General features: G+C 32.3%; 1 protein-coding gene and 1 pseudogene across 1 annotated transcript in view; one reads left to right on the top strand and one right to left on the bottom strand.

Moving 5' to 3' along the window:
• Window positions 1-2128: 2128 nt before the first annotated feature.
• Window positions 2129-17252, top strand: part of LOC127725286 (beta-1,3-galactosyltransferase brn-like) — a 49560-nt gene continuing 34436 nt past the window's right edge. The window contains exon 1 of the mRNA XM_052232197.1: window positions 2129-2292. The gene's annotated coding sequence lies outside the window, so the exon portion shown is untranslated. The remainder of the gene's footprint in view (window positions 2293-17252) is intronic.
• LOC127738215 (uncharacterized) lies at window positions 13068-13854 on the bottom strand (annotated as a pseudogene).

The raw sequence follows: 17252 nt of genomic DNA, 5'->3' as shown, positions 1-17252 counted from the left end.
CCTGTCCTAAGTCAGGAATCTGATTTCAGTAGTTGTCGTCTGTTTATGTAGTTCATACGTGTTTCTCGTTTCTCGTTTTTATATAGATTAGACCGTTGGTTTTTCCGTTTGAATGGTTTTACACTAGTAGTTTTTTGGGGCCCTTTATAGCTTGCTGTTCGGTGTCAGCCAATGCTCCGTGTTGAAGGCCGTACCTTGACCTATAATGGTTTACTTTTATAAATTGTAACTTGGATGTTGTCTCATTGGCACTCATACCACATCTTTCTATATCTATTTGAACTAGCTGTCAGTAACTGCGAGTACTCTCAGATCTGTACTTAGTGTCCTTTTATGTTGTTAGGGATAAGGGATGGATAAATACCCTGCCACGTCCGGTCTGTGTTTATGTTTGATGTTTTTATGCTTTGTATTGATCTGAGGAGTTAAACCTTTTCAACTGTTTTTATTGTTTGTTCTTATGTTGTGCTGTTACACCACTGTCCCAGGTAAGGGGAGGGGTAAGCGCTCACAAACATGTTTAACTCCGCCACATTTCTTATGTGCCTGTCCCAAATCAGGAGCCTGTAGTTCAGTAGTTGTCGTGGTTTATGTCTGTCATATTTGTTTTTCGTTAATTGTTTAGTTATAAATTAGTCCGTTAGTTTTCACTGTTGAATTGTTTCATATTTTTATGTCGGACCCTTTTATAGCCGACTATACGGTATGGATTTTTCTCATTGTTAAAGGCCATACGGTTGCCTATAATTGCTTACAACCACTTTATTTGAACTTAGTGGGTAGTTGTCTCATTGGCAATCATACCTCATCTCCTTATTTTTATAAATGTGAGAGAAAAAAATCATTCTGTATGATAATTTGAATTTGTTAGATATTTGCGATTCTGAACGACGTCCCACAATTAATCTGCAATTTCATGTTCAACAGTACCAAACAGTTTTATTACGGAAACAATTAGAGATATCATTAATGACTATGTAATCTTTATTTTCCAAAATCGAGTACTAGTTCCCAAATAAATCTCTAAATATATCCGTTTCCAATATTTTTTTTGTCCCATATTGACAACTATCTGAAGTCAGTTTATAGGACCTAAGTTTGATGTAGGCGTGGTAATCCATCCCTTTTATCCAATCAACTGTCCTTTATGATAAAGACTGGCGTACAATTGTAGTTGAAACTATGTAATTTATATAATGAAACTGTTATAGTTTTAGAACACAGTTACTTCAACATAAAAATGTAATGTACTTTATTGTAAAAGGTGTCAGACCTCCAATTCAAAATCCCTATCTATTCAACCAAATTTTGCAAATTTCACAGCTTTCTAAATATTTTACCTTAAGTTTAACTTCATAGAAACCAGGTATATCCTGAATTGTACATATATCATCTTTCTGCATGCCAATTTTCAACCTATGTTTAAAGTCTTGTAAGGAAATACTAACGTTCGGAAGAAAGCACTGCTAAAATAACCCCTGGTTTTCTGGAAATCTTAAATAAGTATACTATGGAGCGCAGTAATCCTCATTTTTTAATGCAAACTAATGGACAAGTAAATTTTGGCTCGAAATGGTCTACATACATTACTCATTCAATAAAAGTTTCATTTCTGCAAATTTGTTGGTTAGTTTAAGTAAACAATGACATGAAAAGCACTATTTTTTTGTCAGGGAAGGGCTACTTTTACATTCGTTCTAAATTGGAGTGGGTGAATTGGTGGTCTGACACCAAAAGCTGTGGATTACTGGTTCAAAATAAATTTGATTTCGTCAAGTTGCTTTGTAACCGCGGTCATGATGTTGGGTGTTATTTCTATGACAATTTAGCTCTTTGCATATATATAATAACTCCATAGTTTGTACACCTTTATTATATGTTCCTCTGCTTTTCCAATCAGCACAAATGGTTAAGCTCAGTCACTTGTTAAAAATTGAAACATGTCTAATATCACTACACAGAGATTTTTTGTTTACGCACTATTTTTTTAGTTCATCAATTTGAGGCGCATTAAGCATATTGACCCAAATGCTTAAGCCGTTGAATTTCAGTTAATTTTTTTTCTGTATGGTTGATTTTATATACACTATGGAGACATAAAATTAAAACCTTTCAATAATATGTTGAATTATAAAAATATTTGTATTCGGAGTATTATATTTAAATTTATGGGTAATTATATGTGTCAAAAAAGATTTAACTGGTTTCTGAATGTGTTAAAAAGAAAAAATCATAATGTGGCGTCAACAATGGACTTCTCAATAAACGAAGGCATACTACGATACAAGTATGGTAAGCACAACATACCATATATTAAGCAATATGTTTATGGTGCATTATTCATTACGTGGCTCCGAACCACAAATGATCGTGTACGTTAGATCGATTTTTTCAGAACAATTGAATGATACACTATAAAGATTATCTGTGCTTTGTTAAATTTTTGTATTAATATACTGTATGATACTACAACCTCACTATATAAGTGTTATCTATTGTCATTATCTAAAGAATAAAAAATCCAATCAGTGTTAAACATACATTAAAAAACAAAAGAATTGATAATCTGTTGGTTAATTAAGTCTTCCAAGTTATTAATTTAGAGAACCGAAAATAATACCAAAATACTATACTGACAAGAATGCTTTAAAGACATATCTTGACACTTAGTTGGTATCTAAAGACATAAATACTTGGTGTATCATATATGTACTTTGTAGTTAAATGCGGTATTAGTCAAATTTGATATAAAATTAATACGGTCGTTCTGTTAATTCTTAGATTTTGCTAAAATGTTTAAAATATGTTCACGTACATGTATAGCTGTGTTTCTTGTTTATTTTTTTTCTCACTCAGATCCAAGAACTGAAACGTTTCCTTGCACAATGAATCATTGTTTTACATTGTAATTAAATCCAGGTGTAGATGCGTGTTTGTCCCGCCATTGTGACAAGTGAAAAACAACTGCCATATTTCTAACTTGGTACATGCATTTTCCAACAAAGAATGGGAGCAGTACCAATATTCCACTACACTTAGGGATGATATATAACATATAAGACCTAAACATTGCCAATAGATCTCAAACGTTTTGCTTGCAAGACCTTAAAAAAAATGAATAATTCAAACAATTTTTTTATTTATTTTTTCAGAAATATGCACGTACACCCTAAGGGTTAATGGCAAACGAAAACAAATAGAACTAATGCTAAAGTCATTGTTTAAACATGACTATACAGTCTTCATTTCTTAATATACAATACAGTAATATAAGGCATATGTGGAGTCTGCATACTTTTAGTTATCGGCAATTTGTACATTTTCACTTCAATCCTACTGTCCAATATTTTTAATATCATGGACATGACCTGATACACGAAAGTATTAGGTAATGACGTCGTGTATCAGTGCAACGTCGCGTGCTTAATTAACCCTCTTAGTCTCAAATAATTATCATTTTCATACATTGAAAACCCTATTTTTTTTTTAGGTAAAAGCATATTTTCTGCATATTTTGAATACAAATTCCTCACCGAGTATGCCTTTATTTGACTTTGTAAACACTAAGTTTACATAGTTGACATTTCAAAAACATTGTTGTTTTACTTTCAAAATGTACCGTTAACGCATATGACGTCAACACATAAACTAGCTTGCAGGTACTTAAAAATACCGTAAGTGTTGTACAGCTAACGGCTTAAAACGGTTCTAGTTTTATCGATTTTCATAGTGTAAAGTGTTATTGATTGCAATAGTTCTTTTTCCATACTTTCAAAGAATTCCACTATACGTAGGAAAATGAGACAAAGAAATAGAATTCATTACAAAGCAAAAAGTACTAATAATTGTATCTATATGCAAAAATTTAGAGAATTACGTAATGAGGTGATTGATTTGGTTAGAAAATCTAAAGAGCAATATAAACAAAAACTTACAAAGGAAATTACTGACAAAAATATAACACCAGGGAAGTGGTGGAGGATTGTAAAATCTATTTCTTAACTATCAAAGTCTCGTGAACCTACACCTTTTCTTAAATCTGAAGGTCAAATATTTTTACATCCAGTAAATAAAGCTGAACTCTTAAACACTCATTTTTCAAATATTTCTAAAATTGATATTGAGCCTGAACTTCCAAATAATGTACCAGACCCACCATTTAAAATGGAGGAAATAATTATAAGAGAAGAAGAAGTTCTCGATCAAAAAACCTAAATTGTAATAAACCTTCTAGTCCTGATGGTGTTTTACCTAGAATTTTGAAAGAAATTAAATCTGGTATTGTCAAACCACCTACTTTGTTATTCAATTTTTCACTGAAACTCAAAAAGGTTCCATGTGCCTGGAAAATTTCCCATGTCACTCCTGTTTTTAAGGGAAATGGAAGCTGTCATGATCCTGTTAATTACCGACCTATTTCACTTACAAGTATCATATCAAAAATTATGGAGAAAATTTTGTTCAAACATTTGTTTAATTACATGAAAGATCACAATTTATTATGTAAATTTCAATCTGGTTTTCAACCAGGTGATAGTACAGTCAATCAACTAGCAGAAATATATAATACTGTTATTTCCAACCTTGATCAAGGAAAAGATATACGCTTTATTTATTGTGATATTTCTAAAGCTTTCGACAAAGTTTGGCATGATTGGTTACTATATAAATTGAACGTTTTAGGTATTCATAGTAATTTAATTGATTGGATTGGAGACTACCTAGGTGACAGATGCCAGAAAGTTGTTTTGGGTGGGTTTTATTCATCTCAAAAAGTTATCAGTGCAGGGGTACCCCAAGGCTCGGTACTGGGTCTCTTCCTTTTTTAACTTATATAAACGACATTGTGGAAAATATGAGTAATCAAATTAGATTATTTGCAGATGACACCTCTTTATATGCCATTATTGATGACTATGATACTGTTTCTAGGCCATTGACTGATGATCTTTGGAAAATAAAAACATGGGTTGAAAACTGGGCTGTTACATTTAATCCCTCCAAAACCGAAACCCTTTTATTTTCTAGAAAAGACATAAATCTTAACTTTGAGAGTAAGGCTAGTTGGAAATTACATATAAATGCAATTTATAAAAAAGCATGTTCTAGATTACTAGTACATTTATTAAGACAAGTAAAATATAGTTTGGATCGAAATGGACTTATTACAATTTATACAGCATTTATTCGCCCTATTCTAGAATATGCAAACATTATATGGGATAATTGTACTTTACAAGAAGCTAACTTATTGGAAAGTGTTCAAATTGAAGCTGCTCGTATTATTACTGGTCTCCGACGTACAACTTCTCTTAAAAAATTATACACAGAATTAGGTATTGAAAAATTATCAGACAGAAGGTAGAAGCACAAACTGACTACATTTTATAAAATAAAAAATGGATTCTCTCCAAGTTATATGATAGATTTATTAGAACCTTGTCTTCCCACACAAAATGATTACAATCTTAGGAGAGATTCTCAGAATTATACCATCCCAAGGTGCAGAACAGTTTCACATTATAGAAGTTTCATCCCGTCTGTTGTTAAACCCTGGAATGAATTAGATACTAATGTAAAACATGCTTTGTCGATTAACCAGTTCAAATCTGTACTTGATAAAATATATAAACCAGAGATTCGTCCTAAATATTTTTGTTCTGGTATAAGAAAATTTAATATTATTCATTGTCAATTGCGAAATGAAGCAAGTAATTTAAATTCGCACTTGTTTCATGATTTTTTTATTGAAAAACCTCCCTGTCCTAAATGTTTATATCAATGTGAAGACAATCAACATTATTTTTTTAATTGCCCATCATACACTTTAAACAGGATCATACTCCTTGATAAACTGTCTACTTATGAAGTTGATATTGATTTAAAGTTATTACTATTTGGTGATCAATCTATGAGTATTGAAGACAATATTCAGATAGTTAAGGCTGTTCATGAATACATAAAAAATTCAGAGAGATTTTTATAATGAAATATACTTTATAGTCCAAAACTAAATAAACTTTTACTTTGTATGTCTGTATTTTATTTTATATTTAAGTTCTTAGACCCCAACCGGCTGAAAAATAATTAAAATTGAAACAAAAATTAAAAAATAAACGACAATATATTGTAATTGATATGATAAAAACTAAAAAACTAATAAATGCACCTCTATTTTTCTATATCATTCAAACCATCTTTTGTATATCTAGTTTCTTAAATCTATTTTTTTCTTATTTTTTTTTTATTTTTTCTTATTAACATTCTAAATTTTTTTCTTATAATATTATGATTCTTTAATGTATCAATATGGTTATTACTCACTGTCGTTATTCTTCAGGTGCGATAATTTGGCCTAAGTAAAAATAAGTATATGATATCAAACATGTTGTTTTGAAAAATGAGTTATTAAAATTATAATATTGAACAGCTGACTGGAGACTGTTTAATTTAATGTAAGGCCTCTAAATCAATGTTGGAGTTTATTACCTAGAATATTAATATTTCTTTTTCTTTTTTTTTCTGAGTTAACTACATGTATTTGAAGCATTCTTAGAATATTTATACTTTTTATCTGAGTTAACTATTTGAAGCTTCATTCCAGTCAGCTATGAGGTGTTTTTGGAAAATTAATTCTGTGTTGCCATTATGTTTGTGTATGTGTTGCTTTGTTTGAATGTAATATATTGTACCTTGTTTTATGGAGAGGGCTTACATAGGCTATGCCTGTTGCCCAATCTAATTCAATTTATTTGAATAAAATACTGTTTAAACTAAACTATCAAAGTTTGATTTCCTATAATATATTTGATATTTGCTGAAATATCTTTAACTTAAAGAAGGTTTTATTATGGAAGCAATATAAAAAAAACATATTTACTCTTTTGTTGTAAAAACTCGGAAGTATAGTGTCGAAGTCTTGAATACTACTTTATAAATAGTGCCGAAGTCTACAATATCTCTTCATAAATGGAACATCATCTCAAAATCATTACTTAAGCAACTAAACAATATGCCGTGAATAAATAAATTGGCCGCATGATAATTCTTTTTTTTTTTTTATCATTTTTGTGATGTATTATGTAATGTGTTTTCACGTATGCCATCAACCCCATTGGGGTATTATTATTTTCAATAAAGTTCAATTATTCTTACTTTGCTATTACTTGAGATTTCATCCGGCTTGTCAGTCGACAGCAGGAAGAACATTTTCAGGCCGCAGGTCGTCAGTGGGAAAGAAAATTAGGCCGGAGCAAACGTCCCGTTCACCAAGGCGAGAAAAAATAAAAACAGTCTACTAAAAAAATCATACTCAGAATTTATTGAAATACATGCATTCACCTAAAGCATACACCTTTATACTCCGTCTCAAAAGAGCATGACAATAGGAATATTTATGTGACAGGAGATGCTTCAAAAACTATTTAACGATCTAAATATTTCAAAGAATCATGCCCTACAAATTAATTTTTTTTTCGGATTTCAACTTTATTTTTCATCATTTTTTTGGGGTGAAAACTTTTAGCAAAAAGAAAAAAAAAATAGCCAAACATCAGATGGGGATGAGAATCTAGGATTTTTTTGTCATAGCCTCAACGTGGGGTTACATTTTGCAAACTTAATGTGAGTTCTTTTCGGTTATGATGGAATGGACACTGTAATTTAGACAAAGTTGGGATGTAAGAATGGAATTAATAAATAAATTTTAATCATTGAATAGCAAAGAAAAAAAATTCTACAGCAAATAAAGCAAACACTGGCATTATATACATCTACTCTGAGATCTCCATTTTTTTAATTTTTAAGGCCTTCCCCTAATTTGGACGAAAGAGATAAAATTTAAGTCATCTAATTAACCCCTTGAAACACTGATGCATTTGTTTAATTGTACGTGTTTGTCAAAAGTTACTAAATCATAAACTCACTTTACTATGTTTTTTGGGAAGTGAAGTTTAGGGTTTGTCTATAAGAACAGGCCTATCTTCAATACGGAACAGTTATGAATAAAAGGAGATGCAGGGGGTATACACAAATGAGACAGCAAGCAAACAACAAAACCTCAAATAGATATTTAGAAGACATTATTGGTATTAACACAATGTGTCATGCCCTAAATAAGTTTTTCCTCAGTCTAGTTAAAATGAAGATCTGTCGTAATTCGCTTACTCTTGTATATGAACAGAGATCTATATTTTAAGTTGATTGGTTTTTCATTTAGCAAATGGTGTTGTTTTCTTTATGATCTTACAAGAAAGGGGAGAATATTATATACTTGTATATAATTGATTGTGGCTTGTTAAACATCTAGTTTGCAACAAAATATTTTATAAAAGATTTTTATTTCAAATTTCTTTCGTTCAACTGGGTCATTTAGAATCATATATTCTTCAACAATGGTTACAGTGTGAATGTGCTTTAATATTTTACTAATAGATATAGAACGGACGAGGAATTAGTATATGTATAACCCCCCCCCCCCCCCCCCCCTCCCCCCTCCCCCTGTGATAGTTGCTTACAACTTGTCTTTACTAGAGGTAAAATGTATAGTTTGGTGTATATAGGAAACTTGAACTTTTCTGCTAACTACTATACTTGTGAAAAACCCTTGGCAACAGAAACGTATTCAACTTAATTTTTTTTAAATCGACCTAATTTACATAGTAATGGACGACTTCGAACATTTTATGATCGCAAATAAAATATGTATATAATATACTGTGCACTGTAGTTCGTATATTCATTTTTTCTTTTATCAATTGATTTGCCCGTCTTTCTGGGAGTGATTATTTGTTATTGACTCCTTAAGCTTACTCGCAAATAATTTAAAACCAAGACTTGCATTATAAAAATGCCCGAACAAACCTTGATTTTCTTTTTTTTTAAACATACATCTCATCCATAGATAAGGACTTAAATTCGCCAGGTCTTCAATTTCAACTTAGTGAGTTGACCAAAGTAATATTGCGGACCATTTATCAGTTTCCATGCGGTATTCGTGTTTTTTCTCTCGCTTTGTTCTGCATCCATTCAACTTTCGTGTTTGTCATGCCAAGGCCATTTGAAGCTTTCATGCTATACAGGGTGTGTTTTGATTATTGTTGAAGGTCGTACGGTGACCTATAGTTGCTAACGTCTGTTGGTCCCTGGAAGGGATTTGTATGATTGTCTATCACACCACATATTCTTATTTTTATATGCAGTTATATCTATAATAAAATTGAGAATTGAAACGGGGAATGTGTCAAAGAGACAACAACCCGACCAAAGAGCAGAATACAGCCCAAGGCAACCTGCGGATCTAGGGAATGCTATAAATATATTTATTTCAGGTAAATAATATATAAGCCATATTCAAGTTATAGATATTGTCGTCAACTTTTGCTACCTGCTGCTACATGTATGTTACTATAAGGCAGACGATCATTAATCTTTTGCTGGGCCACGACTTTATCATGGGACAGAAAATTTTGTTTTCGACTATCTTAAAAATAAACAATTTTTTTTTTCAAAATCTTAAGGGCATAAATTTTGTTTAACTAGGTTTTTAAAATTTTCTTATTTGTAATGGAAACAAACTGGAAGAAAAATATTTAAAGACATTCAATTTTCAAATTTAAAACCATCTTAAAAGATGAATGGTCGGTGCCTCATCGATCCAGTATTCGGAAGAAAATGACAATTTTTACCACATAAAGAGTAGCAAATTAAACAACAATAATTCAATAAACATTTCTAAAGAATAACTCTTATAAATATTCTATTATCTTATATCAGTTTGAAATCTTCTTGTATTTTTTTGGCAACCTTACTACAATCGTAAGTTTTCATGATTTTGAAATTCTTGAAAGTGCTCATTCAATTGTCTGCTTTGACTACAGCATCTACGAAATAATTATCTGAATACTTCTTATCAAAGACATTTATTCAAAACCTGATATCTACTTCTTTTATTTAAGCGAACAATTCTAATTAAACTTGCGGTTTATTTTTCAATTCACTACTAAATCACAAAGAACTTAATAATACATAATACAAAAACGTCCATAAACTCGAGCTTGTTCTCAGATTACATCTCAAATGGTCTTTTGGACGTCTGTCGTGGTGTGCATGGCATCATATTTCCTGTTGGCATATTTCCTGACCAAAGGAAAGGACCCTGTGCTCCTGAAAAAAAAACATGACTTTATTCATCCAAACTTTTCTTTCTATCAAATAATTCTAAAAGTCCCTCTCCAATATAAATATAAGAATGTGTGTCTTCACTAAAATGTATATTACTTTTGTTCAAACTTCATGATTGATGATTGTGATCGTACTTGGTGGATCATCAATATAAATTTCCTCAGATAACATTTTCTTGTACTTTGCCAAAATGTAGATTTTACCATGCATTTTTTAAAAACATATTAGAAACAAGAAATAATTGTAACAGGATGCTGTTACGAAGTCTCCCAAACGAAGCTCCCATAATTCGTAATTCCCAGGGTCGCCTGACATTGGGCAAAGTCCAGTGAAAATTGGTTTGGTCCAGTAAAGTTATATGCATTAGTGATGCCTGGGGACTTACCCTGTATATCATTCAAATCATCTTGGCATGACAAACCAGAATATATATGGTTTAGGGGTGGGGATCTCGACCATTTACAAGATATTAGAACTTTCTCAAATGGCAGGGGGTCGGGATGACCCCTGGGGACTAACCCTGTATATCATTCAAACCATCTGAGCATGACAAACCAAAATATATATAGTTTAGGGGTGGGGATCTTGACCACTTACAAGGTATTAGAACTTTCTTAAATGGTAGGGGGTGGGGGTGACCCCTGGGGACTAACCCTGTATTTCATTTAATGGGCTTTATCATTTAGAACATTTTCAATTAAAAAGATTGTGTCTATCACAAACGGTTTTCAATTTATAATCATTTGAAAATTAAAAAGAATAAAATCCTATAGGGTTCTATAGTAAAACCCTCTTTTCTTTTTGATCCTCAAAGTACCCCTTTATAAACCCCATTGCACAAACAAAACCCTGATTGCACCACTAGACATGTTAGTCTAACATATTGTGAAACCCTAAGTTAATCTGACAAGCGGTTTTGGAGAACGGGTGCGGACAAGTTCAAATTTAAAAGCGGCGGAAGAAGAAGAAAAAGAAGAATAATAATAATAATAATAAAAACTGAGCAAAAACAATAAGTCTTTGAGACTTAACAATGGGTCACCGTGCTATTTTTCAAGCTAAATGTCGTGCAAAATTGCCCAATTATTCATGAAAAAAATAAAAACAAATCTGAGATAAATTTTGAAATAAAATATGTGAAGACAGGTTTTATAATATGCTTTAAGAAAATAAAAATAAAAAATAGTGTCAACGAGCTTGTATTTTTTTGCTACAGGCAAAAACTTTGAGGGGACAGGAGTTCAACATGATTTTTTTTTTTTGATACAGACTGGCAGCTGGGATTTCAAATGCACCCCATTCATATATTAAATTTTTGTGAATACCAATACCCATTCATATATTTCATTGAAAAATCATATCCCATTCATATATAATTTCTCGATTACCACATATACAAATTTTGACATCTTAATTTGATTAAAAACGATAAAACAGCGCATTTATACAAAATTATTATCTAAAGATGAACATAACTGACCCATTCACATTTAACAGATTTATATCTGGGATATTGTAACCCATTGATATAAATAAAATATCGAAAATGGGACCAATTCCAGCGGCATGTCTGTGTATACCTTCATATAGGAAGTGAACCCCCTCCCCAAAAAAAAAAAACAAACAAAAAAAAAAAAAAACACACTGAGGTCGAAGTACAGCCGGACCGGAGTGGACCGGTCATTGTTATTGAATCTTACTCAATTGGATTAAGTTATTGTTAGTTTACATTCAAACTGTTTACATTTTTTCATACACGTGTATGGATTAAACCAGAACATGCATGAATGTGTACAGTAACTTAAATGACATTCTAAGTGGACACTTGACAAGTCCATATGATTTTTATAAATGAAAGGGAAAAATTGCCACTTCTTATATTTTGCACAAAACTTTCCACATATAGAGTAGATAAATTATCTTTTAATAGCCTATTCCGGAGAAAAAAGAGAAAGTGTACAAATCAGACGTTTTTTTTTCCATTACATACACGAAATACATTTTACGGACGGCTACGCCAGGTAAAATGATTGTTTATCTTAACAAAAAAAAAACATTTTTCAGTCTCATTATAATGTTATAATTGCAATTAATCCCAAACAAAAGTAGTCAGTGAATAAAGTAAAAATATGTGCCGATTTGTCTTTTTGTCACATCAAAATTCAATACGATCATTTTAAGGTCAATTACGTCTTCCTCACAAAATCTTGTAAGACACTATAATTCAAAAAGTGTTGGCTCAATTAAATTGGTTTATAGCTCAAAACAAAAAGACAAAAGAAATATATAGAGTACTTCTAATTACTGAAAGCTTAAGTTGTTATACAATAAAATGTTCTGACGGACTCCCAGGTGATTGGCATAGCTGTTCTTATATATACAAGTCTAAACTGAAAACAACGTCCAAACCTATGATTGCGTTGGATAAAAACCGCAATTGTTATACGTGTGCATGCAAAACAAATTTCTTGGTAGAGGGGTCTAAATAGAGCACAAACAACATTTTCCAAAAGACCTAAAAAGTGAAAAAGTCTATTTTAACAAAACGCATTTGACTAGCAGGTCGAACAACGGATGTTCTTAAACCCTGCTGACTGCCATTGGCGATTGCCAAATAAGCGGATCACCAGATGTAACAAAATGGATCTTAACTATTAATTTAATACCAAACAGAAAACAATAAACTTGCGGAAAAGATGGTATACCACAAACAAAAGGTGCAAAAATTAGTACACCATATCCGGATTTCGACAATTAATGTCTCTTCAGTGATGTTAGGAATCTAAAACGGTATTTGTAATTTACCTCAATTTAGGAAATACTCATATATATATATATACAACTGAGCTGTACACTTTAAGTTAATGAAATATTAGTTATATATACTAACCAGAAAATGACTGCGTCGAACCATCTTGATATAGTATTACAGGTCCCATAGGTTGCTGGACTAACGGGGGTGAGATAACTGGCCAAGTTTCTATCCCACTTGATGGTGGTGAAGATATACTGATGTTACGGTGCATGTACTTGGTACAGGAAACTTTACCGGAAACACATTGTTCTCCTCTAATTTTTTCTCGCGGGATTTTTGATAGAAGAAGCACCAGTATAAAAAGTTTTTTTTTATCAAAATTTTGAATGATTGACTGAAACGTTTTCGACATTTCAGGCACATTATCAGGAACTTTCCCGTGAAAATGTTTCTCCAATTTTGCAATATCCTGATTAACAAGACCAGATTTAAGAACAAATATACCGCTTCCAGTTTTAATTAGATACTTGTCTTTCTTGCTGTTGATCAAGGCACCACGAATCTTATGTGCAAAGCTGGACCTGGCACTGTTCAATCCTTTCAATCTAGTATCGTATTCGTTTGTCTTGTTCCTCATTTCTCTAACCTTTTCAAGTTTTCTGTTGCGCTGTCCATTAATGAACGTTCTTTGGGGTGTTTTGAAGGGTCTCCAAATTGTTCAGATGTTAGTTAGACATTTATCAATTGTACAGCATATTATGGTCCAGACGCAAGTGACAGTTTGAACACTGTTTTCCTCTCCCTTTATTGAGATTACGGTTAGCATACTTGCTAGTCAGATGTTCGAGATGTTCTCCTGCGCTTTCAACTTGGGTCTCGATTTCTATCATTTCTTCCTTTAATGTTTCCAAGGAATACTCAATTGGTGATTTATATTCGAAAAGATCAAAATCAGCGGTCGTTTCATTGGCGGTTTCGCTATCCTCCTCTTCAAATGAAAACTCCTTACGGCTGCTTTTTGTCGGGTAAAGTTTTGTTTCATCAGAAGAAAGCTGTTTTTGCAGAAATGGTGAGGATCCCTGTGAGACACGGATGTTGACAACTGGAAAATCACTTAATACAGGTAGAGCTCTTATTACACGCAAGAACCTTGTAAAATTGGTCCGCGTCAGATCCACAAAATCACCTTCGTCATCTCTGTACTCAACTCTTATAACTGGCATCCTGTTAAAATACTTAATTTCTCGGATTACGTCCTCTAAACCTTGTTTTCCTCCTGCGGTGAGTTGTATAAATTCAATGGACATGGCACAGCAGCGCTCTTTGCCATAATATTCATATCTAATTTTTAGATCAAGCTCACCAATGTTTGGGATGGTTTTTGAAAACGCCATAACGTAATCTTCTAAGCCCGTTTTCTAACTCAACTGCACTTGTGAATATCATGCGGCGGCTGAAAGATGCGGTGAATATTGGACCTTTTCATTTGCTGTAAACAAGGAGAGGGAGTGATAAATTCATAAAACCATATTTGGATATCTCTATCATTGTCTTCAAAATTACACACCCTTTAAAAATGGAATGTTCCATGCATTAATTCGACAGGTCAACCAGAAAACATAAATTTAGGGATTAGCGGTACATCTTCCGGATTTAAAGCTGAGACTGACTATATTTATAAGTATATTTCTTTCATATGATTTATGAAAAAAGATTAAACAAAACTTTTCAAAAATATCTGACAGTACAACTGACAACAAAAATCGCAACATCCGACTAATAGAATAGGAAAATATTATATACATTGAAACGTTTAAACAAAAAAAACGAACAACACACGGTCCGCCGTCCAGATAACCTAACTCATTAAAATCACAAAATTCAATGAGGTTAAATTAATTTTCAGTACACACTACCCCTTTTTTAAAACTATCTTCACAATATATGAGCATCCCAACAAGGAATGACTAGCTGAAACATGGACATGAAGTCTAAAATAGAATTTTAATGTTATTAGTATTTGTGAGAAACAAGAAAACAAAATACAGAGGCAGATCCCCTTAATTGTAACTGATTTCTAGTGCATTTCGACCAGGTTGTATCTAGAAATACCAGAAAAGAACAAGGAAACGAATGTTATATTCGTTGACCATTATAAATTTGAACACAAATTGATGTAAACTTGAGGTTGTTTTTGTTTGTCATGTTTTCACTACTGCCCGATTCTTAGGCAGATATGCATTATATATCTTGGTATTCACTTTCTTTTAATTGGTGTAGTTTTTCTCACGAAAAAGAAAAATGGTTAAGTCATTATTATTTTGATTGCAGGTTCCGGTACATTGTTGCTATTGCAACCAAATGGTTAATATAGACAAAAATTAAAAAGTTATTTAGTTATTTATTCATTTTGCCTAATTTAAAAAGACTATAGACCTCCCCGAAAAAAGACAAGTTTCAAAGATAACTAATTATACATGTGAAAAATCGATAAAAAAAAATTGTAAATTTTAATAAGATCGAAACTAACAATAATGACCATCATTCTGTTATTTTGCAAAATATAGCAGGGTGTTTTGAATCTATGTATACTTGTCTTCATAAAATACAAAATCACTATTTTGACTCTGCTAACCCCAGAAGCCAGAAAAATCTCAAGGCTAGTCACAAATAGTGAGCACAATAAATAAAATTCTTGAAAAGAAGGTTTCTTATGTGCGACGAAATTTCAATTTTGCAGTTAGATCGGGCTACAATATACTTTTCAATCCTTTTTAGAATCATTTTGAAACTATTCAAAATGGTAATAATAAGTTAAATTCAGTGATTGTCCTTGATTCATGTCTGTCATATTTGTTTTTCGTTAATTGTTTTGTTATAAACTAGGCCGTTAGTTTTCTCAATTGAATTGTTTCATATTTTTTATGTCGGGACCTTTTATAGCTGACTATACGGTATGGGTTTTTCTCATTGTTGAAGACCGCACGGTTATCTATAATCGCTTACATCCACTTTATTTGAACTTTTGTGGATAGTTGTGCCATTGGCAATCATACCTCATCTCCCTATTTTTTATTAATGTAATTTTTTTATTAAAGGTCATGAAACGTATTAACAGTCAGGGACGTCAGTATAGTACAGTGAAAGCGCTAGGAGATGACTTGCGTGATTTGATACTACATGAACTAAGAGAAAGTGGCGCCCATGTTGGAAATTCGATACCTAAAGGAATTGCGCCAAAAGTAGCTGAGAAATATAAAATAAATAAACAAACTGTGCATAATATCTGAAAAAAGTATAACGAAGATTTATCAGTGAGTAGAAGACCGTGTGTCGGTAGCCGTCCACGGAAATATGGGATTGATGAGATGGAGTTCGTCAATGTTTTGAAAACAGAAAGACCTTCCGTTGAACAGAGCACTTTAAGAGACCAGCTCCGTCAGTATTCTGCCATTAAAAGCATCTCTAGAAGTACAGTATCAAGAATAATAACAAATGACCTAAAATGACATATACTTAAGCGTATTGCTCATTACAAGAAGAATAGTTTTACTGTACGAAACTTCAATATACTCAACAGTTTTTAAATTATGTCAGTAGTAAAGACCAATTCACTATAAAGTTTATGGACGAAATGGGAGTAAAGCTCGTGGACGGTCAGCCAGTTTATAGACATTCAAGGAAAGGAACTCCATGCGTAGAAATTAAAAGATATGACCCTCATGCAAATTTCACAGCTAGCTTAATTCTTGGTATAACAGGTGTTAAATACGTGAAAATTATTGAAGGGGCGTCAGACAGTGTTGAATATTTACAGTTTATAGGGGAAGCGCCACAGAGTTATACAAACGACGGTGAAAGTGTTTTTCAGCCAGGAGAATGTTTAGTTGTTGACAATGCACCGACACACCACAACATGTCTGAAAGAGTTCTACGTAACTGGCTTCCAACAGTAGGAATGGAATACTTATTCTTGCCCGCATACTCTCAAGATCTAAATCCAGCGGAACAATGTTTCCGTAAAGTAAAAAAAACTGCTCAAATCGGATAGATTTGGCCCTGTCGTACGACAAGATTGAAAAGTCGCAGTTTACAAAGCTTTCAATGAAATAAGATTAATGGACACACGATCTTTTTTCAAGGCAACCGAATATATGAACATTTAACATGTTTAAGTAAGCTTATATACTATAAATGGCGAGGTTTCTATCTGTAGATCAAAAAGAAAAGTGAAAAAGTTGCCAAGTGTATCACATTTTAATATTTTATTCTGTACAAACAATTGGAAAAGTTTGCCTATTCATGTATATATTCA

The sequence above is a fragment of the Mytilus californianus genome, unplaced genomic scaffold (genome assembly GCF_021869535.1).
Source record: "Mytilus californianus isolate M0D057914Y unplaced genomic scaffold, xbMytCali1.0.p SCAF_1, whole genome shotgun sequence".
NCBI classification, from domain to species: Eukaryota; Metazoa; Mollusca; class Bivalvia; order Mytilida; family Mytilidae; genus Mytilus; species Mytilus californianus.
The sequence above is the reverse complement of the archived record's forward strand: the minus strand, read 5'-3'. Positions and strand labels throughout refer to the sequence as shown.